Source organism: Danio rerio, chromosome 6 (assembly GCF_052040795.2).
Source record: "Danio rerio strain M-AB ecotype USA chromosome 6, GRCz13ab, whole genome shotgun sequence".
Lineage (NCBI taxonomy): Eukaryota > Metazoa > Chordata > Actinopteri > Cypriniformes > Danionidae > Danio > Danio rerio.
In genome coordinates, this window is record NC_141026.1 from 37697502 (window position 1) to 37709537 (window position 12036).

At 38.8% G+C, this 12036-nt stretch overlaps 2 long non-coding RNA genes across 2 annotated transcripts in view; both read left to right on the forward strand.

Moving 5' to 3' along the window:
* LOC141386317 (uncharacterized) overlaps positions 1 to 12036 on the forward strand; it is a 56405-nt gene that overhangs the window by 13634 nt on the left and 30735 nt on the right. The gene's annotated exons all lie outside the window — the stretch shown is intronic.
* On the forward strand, positions 2784 to 5852 carry LOC147836422 (uncharacterized). The gene is made up of 2 exons (XR_015494456.1): positions 2784 to 4679; positions 4900 to 5852. It is a non-coding gene; the product is annotated as an uncharacterized LOC147836422 (long non-coding RNA).

A 12036-nucleotide genomic window follows, 5' to 3' on the forward strand; every position in this document is an offset into this window, starting at 1 on the left:
CCTTTGGAGAGTCCTCTTAAACCAGTACCAACATGTGTATTTTACTGAAATCTATATTATTAAATCTGCTATTTAAAGCATTTAAATACATTTAAAAAAAAACATACTGACAGTGCAATTACAAATGCACTTGCAAATAAAGTCTTGTGAAGTGGGAAACAAAACAGCTCTGCCAGCGAGGATGGTTGAGCTCAATTGCAAATTGCATCAAATAAAGAGCAAAGGAGAAGTGCCTTAATTGAATGAGGTGGGACATACTGGAGAGCATTTGATTGGTCAAAATTTGATGAGAAACAAAGTATAAGGTGACGTGAAAAAAAAAAAGTTGATCAATTGAGGTGACAAACTGCAAGCTTTGTTTATATCAGTTTTATATATTATTAACTCAGATTTTGTCACTGTTTTGGAACCCACTATCTTATTAATATCTGTAACTAGACTGAAACATTTAAAAAAAAAATCACCAGGCAATTTACACACACATATACTGTTGAAATCAGACTTATTAAACCCCTTTTAATATATTTGTATATTGTTTAAATGTTTCCCAAATGATGTTTAACAGAGCAAGACAATTTTCATAGTATGTCTGATAATATTTTTCTTCTGGAGAGTCTTATTTGTATTATTTCGGCTAGAATAAAAGCAAAAAGAATTAAAAAACATTTTAAGATGAATTTTATTAGCCCCCTTCAGCTATATATTTTTTGATAGTCAACAGAACAAACCCACATTTTACAACAACTTGCCTAATTACCCTATCGTGCCTAGTTAACCTAATTTACCTAGTTAAGCCTTTAAATGTCACTTTAGTGTCTTGAAAAATATCTAGTCAAATGTTATTTACTGTCATCATGGCAAAGACAAAATAAATCAGTTATTAAAACTATTATGTTTAGAAATGTGTTGAATAAATCTCTCTGTTGAACAGAAATTGGAAAAAAATATAAACAGCGGGCTAATAATTTAGGGGATTTAATTGAAGTTAGATTCAACTGTACATACATTTTTTAAAACAATGATGTATTATTCAATATACACCTATTCATTTCATTTTAATTTATTGTAATTCAATCAAAACCTTCTTTAACCCTCTGTATGCTGGTCTAATTCTTCCTAAAACATTCCTTTATATTTTACACAGTAATTCCACGTCACGTTCACAAGGGGGCACTGTTGACACATTGGTGTTTTTTTCATTTGAGTGCTGAAACATGTCGATCAACTTCCAATATGCTAGAAAATAGCTTAACAAATGATTCATTTGCAGACGTTTGTTTAGACTCCAATGTATCTTCAAAGGCAGCGGGTGCCATCTGCTGACTAATTTCACATCAGTGGCAGAAACGCTCCGCTGATCTGTGCTTAAAATTAGAAGAGTGAAAACAGTTTGCTCTTAAGTTACTCCGCCGGCTGTCCTGCCCCAGAACAACTCGCATCTTTCTTATTATATTGACAAAATCTTTAAGGATGAAGGGGGGCTTAGAGTGTCCTCAACCTCAAGCAAAGCCAGGGATGTGTGCAAATAACAAATATAAGCAACAGCAGTCAGGGATTCCCACAAAGCTGCTTTGACATTTTGTTTGATGTACCGCTGGGTCACTTAACATTTGCCATAAGTGGCACTTATCGACAGCACCTGGATTTCTCAAGCTTTGGTTTATTCAGGGTATTTGTCGACCGCCAGTCTGTTGCACAGAGGACATGAAGGATACGACTCCCTCTGGAACCTTGACTTCATTGTCGTCAATAACAAAGTAGGACGGGGCAATCGCTGACGAATGTCGTACCAACAACCAGGAGTAAACCTTGCAAGGATTATTGCTATCGACAAGTTGTTCAATATTCAAGACATCGTGGCCTTTTCATTTTGCTTTGCTTGCTTGAAAATGATGGCTAATAATAAAATGAGAAACTACAGTGCCTTGGAGACATCAAAAGTGCTTGGTAGTTTTATTGGTTGGGATATTTCATTGGGTCTTTATTGCAGGTCATTGAGGTGTCATTTGTTATTTATCCATTAATACTTGGGGGAGGTCATTCTCTAAAAAGTATCATGATATGTTTATTTTTTTCATATCAATCTATTTATATTAATAACTAATGGCAGATTCTTGCTTCTAAGTAAAATTTTACAAACCATATAAGCAATATGATGGTAAATATTTATAAATATTTTTAGTTAAATGAAAATAATTTGGCAGCCTTTTTCTCTGACAGTATTTTAATAGAGAATTACTTTCTTAGATACTGCACTCTGTTCTATATATATATATATATATATATATATATTGTTTCTGGAATTGGAAAAATTGGTGCAGGTTAAATTGAAGTTTAGTAAAATGGTAACATTTACACATTTTAAGTGTTCTGATTTTATAATTTTATTAAAAACATGATGATTGTCATGGTCATACATACAGTAGATAGCACATAGCATTTATGATAATTCTATGAAAGAGACCTTGCAATTTTTTTTAGCTTAATACCAACTACAGTTATATCCCATTACTCCTTTAATGCATTTAAGACATGTCCACATTAATTATATAATAAAATTCATACAGTTAAAGGCAAAACTATTAGTCTTCCTGTGAAATTATTTCAAAACTAGTGCTGTTAAATAAAGAGAAGAACCAAATTTGAATTAATAGCCATTTTCTAATAACCAATTTCTTTTGTCTTTGCCATGATGAAAGGACATAATATTTTCTTAGTTTCTTTGCAACATATTAGTGCTGAGCTTAAATTGTGATTTTAAAAGACTTAACTAGGTAGGTCAGGCAAGGAAAAGGCTTCAAAAAAATATCAGTAATGATGTTTCAAAAGAGCAAAAATAATATACTGTATATAAAGGGCTAATCATATTGACATTTAAACATTTAAAAACTGCTTTTCCACTGAAACTAAATGTTTTTTTTTTTTTCAGAAGAGGAAAAATATTATAGGTTTTATAATAAAATACATCTTGCTTTTTAAAAAAAATACTTGGGATATATTTGAAAATACAAAATCAAGATCACAGGTGGGACAATGCATTTTGCCTTCAGCTATACAGTGTCAACCCTTCCTTGATATCATGGTGCAATGGGCTATATACACAACAAGTGTTTTTCAGCCACCAAAAAACTTCCAAAAAAAGTTGATGTGACTATTTCCACATTTATGTTGTTTCTTTTATGGCATAGATAATGTAAATTAATACATCAAAATATATAAGTAAAATAGACTTACAAGCATTCATTTGGTTGTTAAAGCATAAATTGAGATAAAAGGCCATTTAAATGCAAGCAGTTTCAGGAGATTTTTCAGGAGATTTTTTTTTTTTCAGATTTTATTAAAACATATAATAAGTTAAATAGACCCAAGTATTCATTTTGGTTGTTAAAGCATAACATGAGTTGAAATGCCATTTAAATGCAGGAGCAGCAAGCAAGTGCTGAAACTACATAAAAAAAAATACTGTGATAAAATACATTTGCATATATTTAAAGATAGGGCTTAGAACAACAGAATTTAATGCAGTTATTCTTGTCCAGTGTGACACCCTACTTTTTATTACTTTTTAATTATCTATCAGGCAGTGAAGATCTATGATTAAAAAAAACAATGATTTTTATAATGACATGACTGATGGCATCACTGGAAGCTCCTGAGCTGGCTTATTACTGAAAAAAAAATGTCCTTGTGCGTTAAATTTGCCCCATTACAGATATTAGTAAATCGATGAAACATCCCTCTTGTTCTTAAGTTCATTGCTTTCTTTGGTGCACCGCTTATGTGATCAATTTGACACCTATATCTGAATGTAAAAATCTTAAAGCTCTGTAAACTTATAAACAGTCCTGGTTGTTTATTTCCACTTTGAAACATTAACATTATTCTTAACACTTATCCATCGTGTTGTTTTTCAGAGATGAAGTTAAATTGTGAAAAATTATTATTTTATCACCATCAGCAGGTGCTAATAGGACTGGATTTTAACTTATTTTGTTTTTCAAGGTTCTTCTACCTTGTAAACTAAATGCTTTACATCTGTTAGTCTCGGACAGCATCTAATTCCTACAGTATTTACCAAAAGCAATCATCAGGACCGGCCACAGCCCCCTGATATTAGAAGTTTATTAATCATCAAATTAATCATAAAATAGATTTTGCATGACAATTTTTCTGGCAATTAAAAAAAAAATCTCTATTAAAAGTTGTGCATTAAGGTTCATTTTGGATTATTAGTATGCAGCAAATTGCTGAGGCCTAATCTATCAAGGTCACTACAGTGATGATGTCCTACTTGGAGCGATGTGGGAATAGATAGCCACCATTTCATATTCATTTAGGTTCTTACAGCTTGTAGAGAAGCGGAAATGACTCAAAAATGCAGTGCTGCAAATGTTCCTGCAATCAAATATAGTGCAAAACAACATAAAATGTAACACACTTACCTGCTACTATTTATGTACAAATTGCTAGTACAGTTTGCACCCCTTTTGTCTTAGAATAGCCTTAATTCTCAATGCCATACATTCTAAGAGATTCAGTGAAATGAACTCATTTTCAAGAAAAAAAGTTGAAACAAGTTGATTTGAGTTTTGCACCTGAAAACCATACTTGAGCGAAAGTACAGATGCCTTACTGTGAAAATGACTCCATTGCAAGTCACAATTTGCAAAACCGCTTGAGTGCAAATGTCTAATTTTAACAACACTTAAAGGTCACATGAAGCAGAAATTGGCGAGACTTTTATTTCATGATATTGATGCATTTCAAATTGGAGTGGAATATTAAGTATAGGAGGCGGAGCTTATTTTTGTGCATCATTCCCTCCTAGCAAACTAATGGTACAATGGGCATAGTTAAAATGTTGTGGCTAAAGTTGTCAGACTGATGTGATCAGAGAAGGACATCTACTTCAAATGCAAAAGCAAGTGGTCAGATTTTGATTGAAACCATTGAATACCAAAACACACTTTTTTTTCCAGTGGATTGATGGACACTTCTTTTTATTGCAGAATTCACCTAAAAATAACAATGTGCGCTAACAAAATAAACATTGTGAATTTTAAATTTACATTAACTTAGATTTTTTTATTCATAATGATTAGTGCCTTATGCATTATAGCCATATGGAAACTCAACTGGACAGTAAAACAGCTCTAAACATGGGTGGGCGGTATGAGCAAAAATGTTTTTCATGGTTTGAGCTGAAGGATTTTTATCCTTTTCTCATCGTCCTGTTTCTCATTATTTTATTAAAGATGATTATTAAATAATGAGAGAAGTTAACACATTGCTTAATACAAGAATGTTCAGTGCATTTACCTGTCTCTTTGTAACTATTTTCAGGAGCCACCAAACTAGGTCAGAGGTCACAAAGACCTTGAGTGTAGCTGAGGAATGGAAACAACTGTTTCTATTGTTATTTTTAGGAGATAATACTATCTAAAATGTCTAAAGTGATTTTGCTATTTTTACGGTCAATTCGTTTAAAGTGATTCTACTTTTTTTAAGATAGACGTTGTGTAGTAAGGATATATCTGGCTGAATGTAGATTATACCAATTTTTATTCAGTTTTGATAAAGACAGCTGAGAGTACACTCAGCCTTGGGTGAGAAACAGATTGTACTTTAAGTGTGTGTGTTCTATTTTGATTGTGGTTCCGTTTCACAGGTCTGGAGTTAGCTCTGAACAGTCTAGTGGGTGTCTGATGTTTACATGCTTAAGATATTGTCCAGAATTGTATGCACACACCCACATGGAAATTTTCCTAGTCTATCTGTGTTTTAGCCAATCAGGTTGGGACATCTATATGTATGCAAACTATCTTCAGTAAACTTTTGTTTATTTATTTAAATCTCTGACTCTGGCTCTTCTTCATCTGACAGAGTGGTCATTCTTTGTGTTAAAAACTGTAAAAAAAAAAAAAAAAAAACCTACAGAGCAATTTTCTTTCACAGTATAGTACTAAATGTAGTTATTTAAATAGGTTATAATAAATTGTAATAAATAAATTAGATTTTAGAAATGACTTTTTAAAATAATTCTGGCATAACTGACTTACATAACTAGAAGTTGGGCGTTTGGACCTGGGGAAGCAGATATAATTATCAGATGCTGTAGAGCAACACAAGTAACTGTTTAACCTACTGAGCGATATTGTACACAGATATAGTCTGTACTCATTCACCGTTTTAAAATGGTAATCCAAAACATTTGATCTAAATCGCAGTTTGAAGCACCTTAGATTGCTGACTTGATATTAAAAGAAGTACTCCAGTAAGTGATTCCATGCTAATGCAGACGACACATGGGTTAGCCATGCCCACTTGTTTGCATGTTGTGCAGTACAGAGTATATAAAAATCTATTACAGTTTACAATTTATTCTGCAGTAACAATGGATACCTTCTTACCGTCCAGCCTAAACTCAAACTAGTTCAGATTAATAACAGTGAGAATTAACTTGATCAGCAGTTCTACAACATGCAATAATGTTATGCAATTTAATGTTTATTCAGTTCAGTTCAATAGCGGTATTAAACTTGCAAAGCTTAATTCAAGTTCCCGATCTCATACAGTATATGATATCTGCAGGAAATAGGTATTTTTGGTGGGCTTTAATACAGAAAAATCTGTAATACAGAAACAAACAACATCAAAAAAGTGATATCCAGTTCACGGAAAGATAAATGTATTTACAGCTCCGGGCACTACAGCTGCACAGCATTAAATTATCATTCTAAACAATAATTGAAAGTGCTGACAGGGGAGAAACAATCAAAGAGACCACAAGAATCCTCTGAGACATTCAATTGGCTTTGGATTGCTACATTTATTATTGTAATTAAAAACAGACCTTTCTGTGAATCGCATAAGGTCAAAACTAAGCTCAGCGCGGATAAATTTTGAATGGGAATTCATTTATTAATCATATTTCTCTCTTTGAGTGGTTTTAATTCAAAACTTGTGCTTTTGTGACCTTGCCGCAGCATTGACTCTTTTGCCCCTCTGTTATACTTTCTGTCAGTGCAATGTAGGATTTTAGATTAGCTGACTAAATGCCACAAATGACTTTACTTCCTCTCTCAGGTCTGGCTTATAGTCGTTCGCCGGTTTCTTGTAACAATTCGCATTCTGGCGAGTCCAGCGTTCATGCATTTTACATCACTGCTTGTGGCGGTGCAGCCCTTATAAATATCTGACAATTACTGATGTGCTTCTCTATTTGCTGCTGCTGAAAAGCATACAATGCCATTTCATGATGACTACACAGTTTTTCCACCTCCTTCTGCCTTCCTTCTGTTTGGTGCTTAGAAAAGCCAGTGTTTACTGATGCTGTGGCTGAAATGGGTTTAGTTGTTGTGAAGGAAGCCTCGCAAGATTCAAAACTAGCTGCAAGAATCCCTCCGATATTTGCCACGTTAACATGACAAATATGTAAAAAGATTTATTTTGTAATGCGGTGGTTTTTGTTTTCTTTTTTGGCGATTTTTGTCCTAAAGCAGGGGGCCAACTTCTTTCTCTGATCAATTTTTGAAGGCCCATCTGTCTGACATTTAAAATGTTTGCATGTAATGTTCCTTTAAACCTATATTTGTATGTATGTATATATATATATATATATAAACCGAAATCCAAAAATGATAGTATAATATTGGGTAGGGGTGTGACGAGACGCCTACTTATAGACGAGACCAGACACGAGACTGGGTTCACGAGAACAAGACGAGATTTTTACACTATTTTAAAGAAATCCTTAATGATGAAACAAATGAATGGAATAGTCTTCAAATATTTTGCTAATATATGAATGGAAAATAGATTTTTATTATAAAAAAATAAAATTAAATCACAAAATGCAAAACAATTTAAGTGTTTTTTTTATTTACCTGTATTGAACTTACTTCCATTTTTTTATGGATGCAATTTCCATAATTTTTTCATAATTTTATGTATGCAATATTTTTTTTATTAGTTTATATTCAATTCTATGCAATGAACATGCAAACACTGCAAAATATTTGTTAATATATAAAAGGAAAATAAGAAACTCTACTGATTGGCTTTTCCACTATAGAATTTCCGAGTATTTACATTGCAGATCTGGTCAATTCGGATTTTGTGACAGTATTATCATATTTTAATATTGTTTTAATATAAAATATTATCATATTTTATTATCATATTTTAAAGGTGACTCGTATCTGATTGTCTGCATTTACACAACACGGCAAAAGGCGCAATGGCCAGAAAAAAATAGAGAGCGCTCAGACTAACAGCTGACAATAAAAGAGCACTCTTTTCTCCATTCCTGTGTTTATTCTGTTCGCATGGTTTCATTTTTTAAATTTTCCTTTTGACTAATTGTTTTCCTAAAGTTTATGACAGAAACGCTCTCATTTGGCCATATTCTTTTTATCTAGGCCTTTTTAAACCAGTAGGCATCTTAATTTAATGTCCATGGCTTGATTTGTGCATGTGATTTATGCAACAGTTATATTGGTTACGGGGTGGATGTTGCACTCTCTTTCTTTCTCGTGAACATACCAAAAATACTGGCGCTACATGACAATATAAAGTGTTTTTTAGTCCTTGTGTAGAATTTGGTCACTTGAACCATGAAAAGAAACAAACGTGTTTGGTAATGATGAAGGCGGGTGTGTTGAGTCTCCAGCAGTTCTCAGTATGTGTGCGCATGCATAGATATGTCTGTAGGTGCCAAGAATATAGTGTCAAACAGCTGTTTGGACTGTCCTGTCGGAAAATGTGGCTAGAAGAAACACGATGATAATATTGTATGTATATTATTATGTACATTATAGATTTATGATACATCTAATGTTGATAAACAATGTTTATGAGCACCTTCTATATGCTGATACTCTTTTCTGCTTGTGCGAAAAGTTGATTATGATGAGCATTGGCTCATTATGTAATTTCCTCATCACCACCTGCATGTGGGTATGCTAACGTGTCTAAATGTGTAACGTTCGAGGTTACTAAAGTAACCCTTCGTTCCCCGAGGAGGGGAACGGAAGCACTATAAGTGGATTTGATTGTAAAATCCACGCATTGGGAGGTTCGGTTCAGAAGCTACTCGTCTGAAAGAGTATTGAACGGGCCAATTAAGAATGAATTGGCAGCCGCGCGCCAGCAGACGCTATCCTTTTTAAGCTGAAGAGACTTTCAACAGCTAAGGGACAGTCATTATGGCGACGGAGTATAATGCTTCCGTTCCCCTCCTCGGGGAACGAAGGGTTACTTTAGTAACCTCGAACGTTCCCCTTCGGGGGGAACTTCAGCACTATAAGTGGATTTGATTGTAAAATCCACGCATTGGGAGCCCATTGAAAGCGCCATAATGACTGCACCTTACCAACACCCCCGATGAGGAGATAGTCAAGCAAGCGTGACGCACCCACATCATGGGGGGCGCGGTCCTCCAACGTGTCCCTGGCCCTAATTTATCCTACTTCAACAGAAGTTTTACGGATTTATATATATTTTTTGGGAAGTCGTGAGCATCTAGATAATTCTAGGAAAATACGACAGTATGTTGGGAAGCGTGCAATCCCGATAGGGAGGATGCTGCGGAGGCCATCCGTTACCCAAGGGGGGATAGATGGCAGAATTACATATGGACTAGCCCTAAAAAGGGGGAGTACGCATAGCAAAAGAGTGGTTAGCGGGGAGGGAAGACACGGGTCCGCCCAGGGGGGGGACTTAACCGTGGCGGAATAAGCATATGGGATCGCCTAGTGGGGATCACTCATAGCAGGCACCTTTACCCAAAACGCGGGCTGACCAGCGGGCAGACCTACAACGTAGTGGGCCAGCAAGTGACTCCTCCGCTGAGTCAGTGCTGGGGGCCACGGAGGAATCTGCAGGGCTCACCTGACGGGGAACTTTACTGACAGATAAAAAGGCGCACGTATCTCCGTGTTAGGGAAAATGGCGCAGCAAGCGTGTTTCAACACCCTACCGAATTGTTTTCTCAATCACCAAGGGTTACCTAATACCCTTGAGGAAACCGGCTCCACTCGCAGATTGTAAAACCTTGCAAATGTGTTGGGTGTTACCCAGCCCGCAGCTCTACAGATGTCTGTTAGAGGGGCGCCGCGTGCGCGCGCTCGAGAGGATGCGAAGCTCCGAGTGGAGTGCGCACGCGCTCTCGAGGGACGCGGCTCATCTCGGCTCTGATAGTGAAAGAAGGCATCCTCAATCTAGTGGGAACTTATTTCGGTACGGCACTTCCCTGCTGCCGACCGCTATAACAGACGAAGAGCTGCTCAGATGATCTAAACTCTGAGTGCGGTCCGGATAATACGCAAAACGCGAACTGGACAATAAGAAGGGCTGGGTCTGCCTCCTCCGAGGGCAGCGATTGCAGGCTCACTACCTCGTATTAAAACGGAGTGGTAGGAACCTTGGGCACATATCGCGGGCGGGGTCTCAGGACGTGAGAGAAGCCAGCCCAATTACAGGCACGAGTCACTGACCGAAAAATGCCTCCGGGTCCCCGACCCTCTAATCGATATCAACGCGACCAGCAGAGCTGTCTTCAGGGACAAAAAAATACTGAGTCGAGGATCGAAGGGATCTGACGCGGCTTGTGTAGCGAGGGCGAGATCCTAAGAGGGCATGAGAGGGGGCGGGGTGGATTAATTCGCTTAACGCCCCTGAGGAACCGGATGATGAGGTTATGCGTTCCCACGGTGCTGCCAGCCACCGCGTTATAAGAGCGGAGATGGCAGCCACGTAACCTTGAGTGTGGAGGGCGACAGCCTGCTCTCCAACTTCTCTCGGCGTAAAGAAAGCACAACGCTGATCTGGCAAATTACGGGGGTCTTCTCAGCGAGAGACACACCATTCAGTGAATAGACTCCACGTCAGGGCATAGGCGCGCTCGGGGAGGGGGCTCTAGCCCGAGTGACGGTATTAGCCACCGCAATCAGAGGTTACCCAAGTCTTCCTCGCGTCTAAAAATCTCTTCAAAGATCGGCGAGGGTGCCAGGTGGTGCCCTGTCCCTGAGAGAGTAGGTGCTCTCTCGAAGGGACTGCCAGGGGAGGGCTATCGCGAGGGAGAGCTCTGACATCCAGGTCCGGTTGAGCCAGAGGGGCGCAACCAGCAACCTGTTCCTCGTCCTCCCTGACCTTGCACAGTAACTGCGCGAGCAGGCTCACTGGGGGAAACGCGTATTTGCGCGTGCCCCGAGGCCAGCTGTAAGCCAGTGCATCCGTGCCGAGAGCACTCGGTCAGGGAAAGAACAACTGGCAATGAGCGATCTCGGGGGAAGCAACAGATCGATCTGGGCTTCCCCGAATCGCGCCCATATCAGCTGAACAGACTCGGGGTGGAGTCTCCATTCTCCAGGACACAAGGCTGCCGTGAGAGCGCAACGGCTGCACGGTTGAGCTTGCCTGAATATGAATGGCGTGCAGCGATTTCAGCCGCGGATGACTCCAGAGGAGCAGACGGCGGGCGAGCTGAGACATGCGGCGAGAGCGCATACCCCCTATATGGCTGATATACGCCACCGCCGCCGTACTGTCCGTCCTGACCAGCACGTGTTGCCGCTCCAGCACCGGAAAAAACGGTGGAGAGCGAGGAACACTGCCAACAGCTCCAGGCGATATGCCAATGCAACTGGGTACCTTTCCACAGGTCCGCAGCCGCATGCCCGCAACGCACAGCCCCCCAGCCCGTGTTGGAAGTGTCTGCTGAAACGACAACAAGACTGGACGCCTGTTCTAGAGACACCCAGGCCTGTAGGAACGAGGGGTCGCTCCAAGGGCTGAGGGCGCGGCGACACAGCGCAGTAACAGAGACTCGGTGTGCGCGCGCGTGCCATGCGCGTCTGGGGACTCGATCGTGAAGCCAGTGCTGAAGTGGTCTCATATAGAATAATCCGAGCGGCATGAAGCGGCTGCGGATGCCATATGCCCCAGGAGCCTCTGAAATAGTTTCAGTGGGACTACTATTTTACTGTCGAGCTCTCTCAGACAGTACAGCATCAGCTGAGCGCGCTCTCCGGAGAG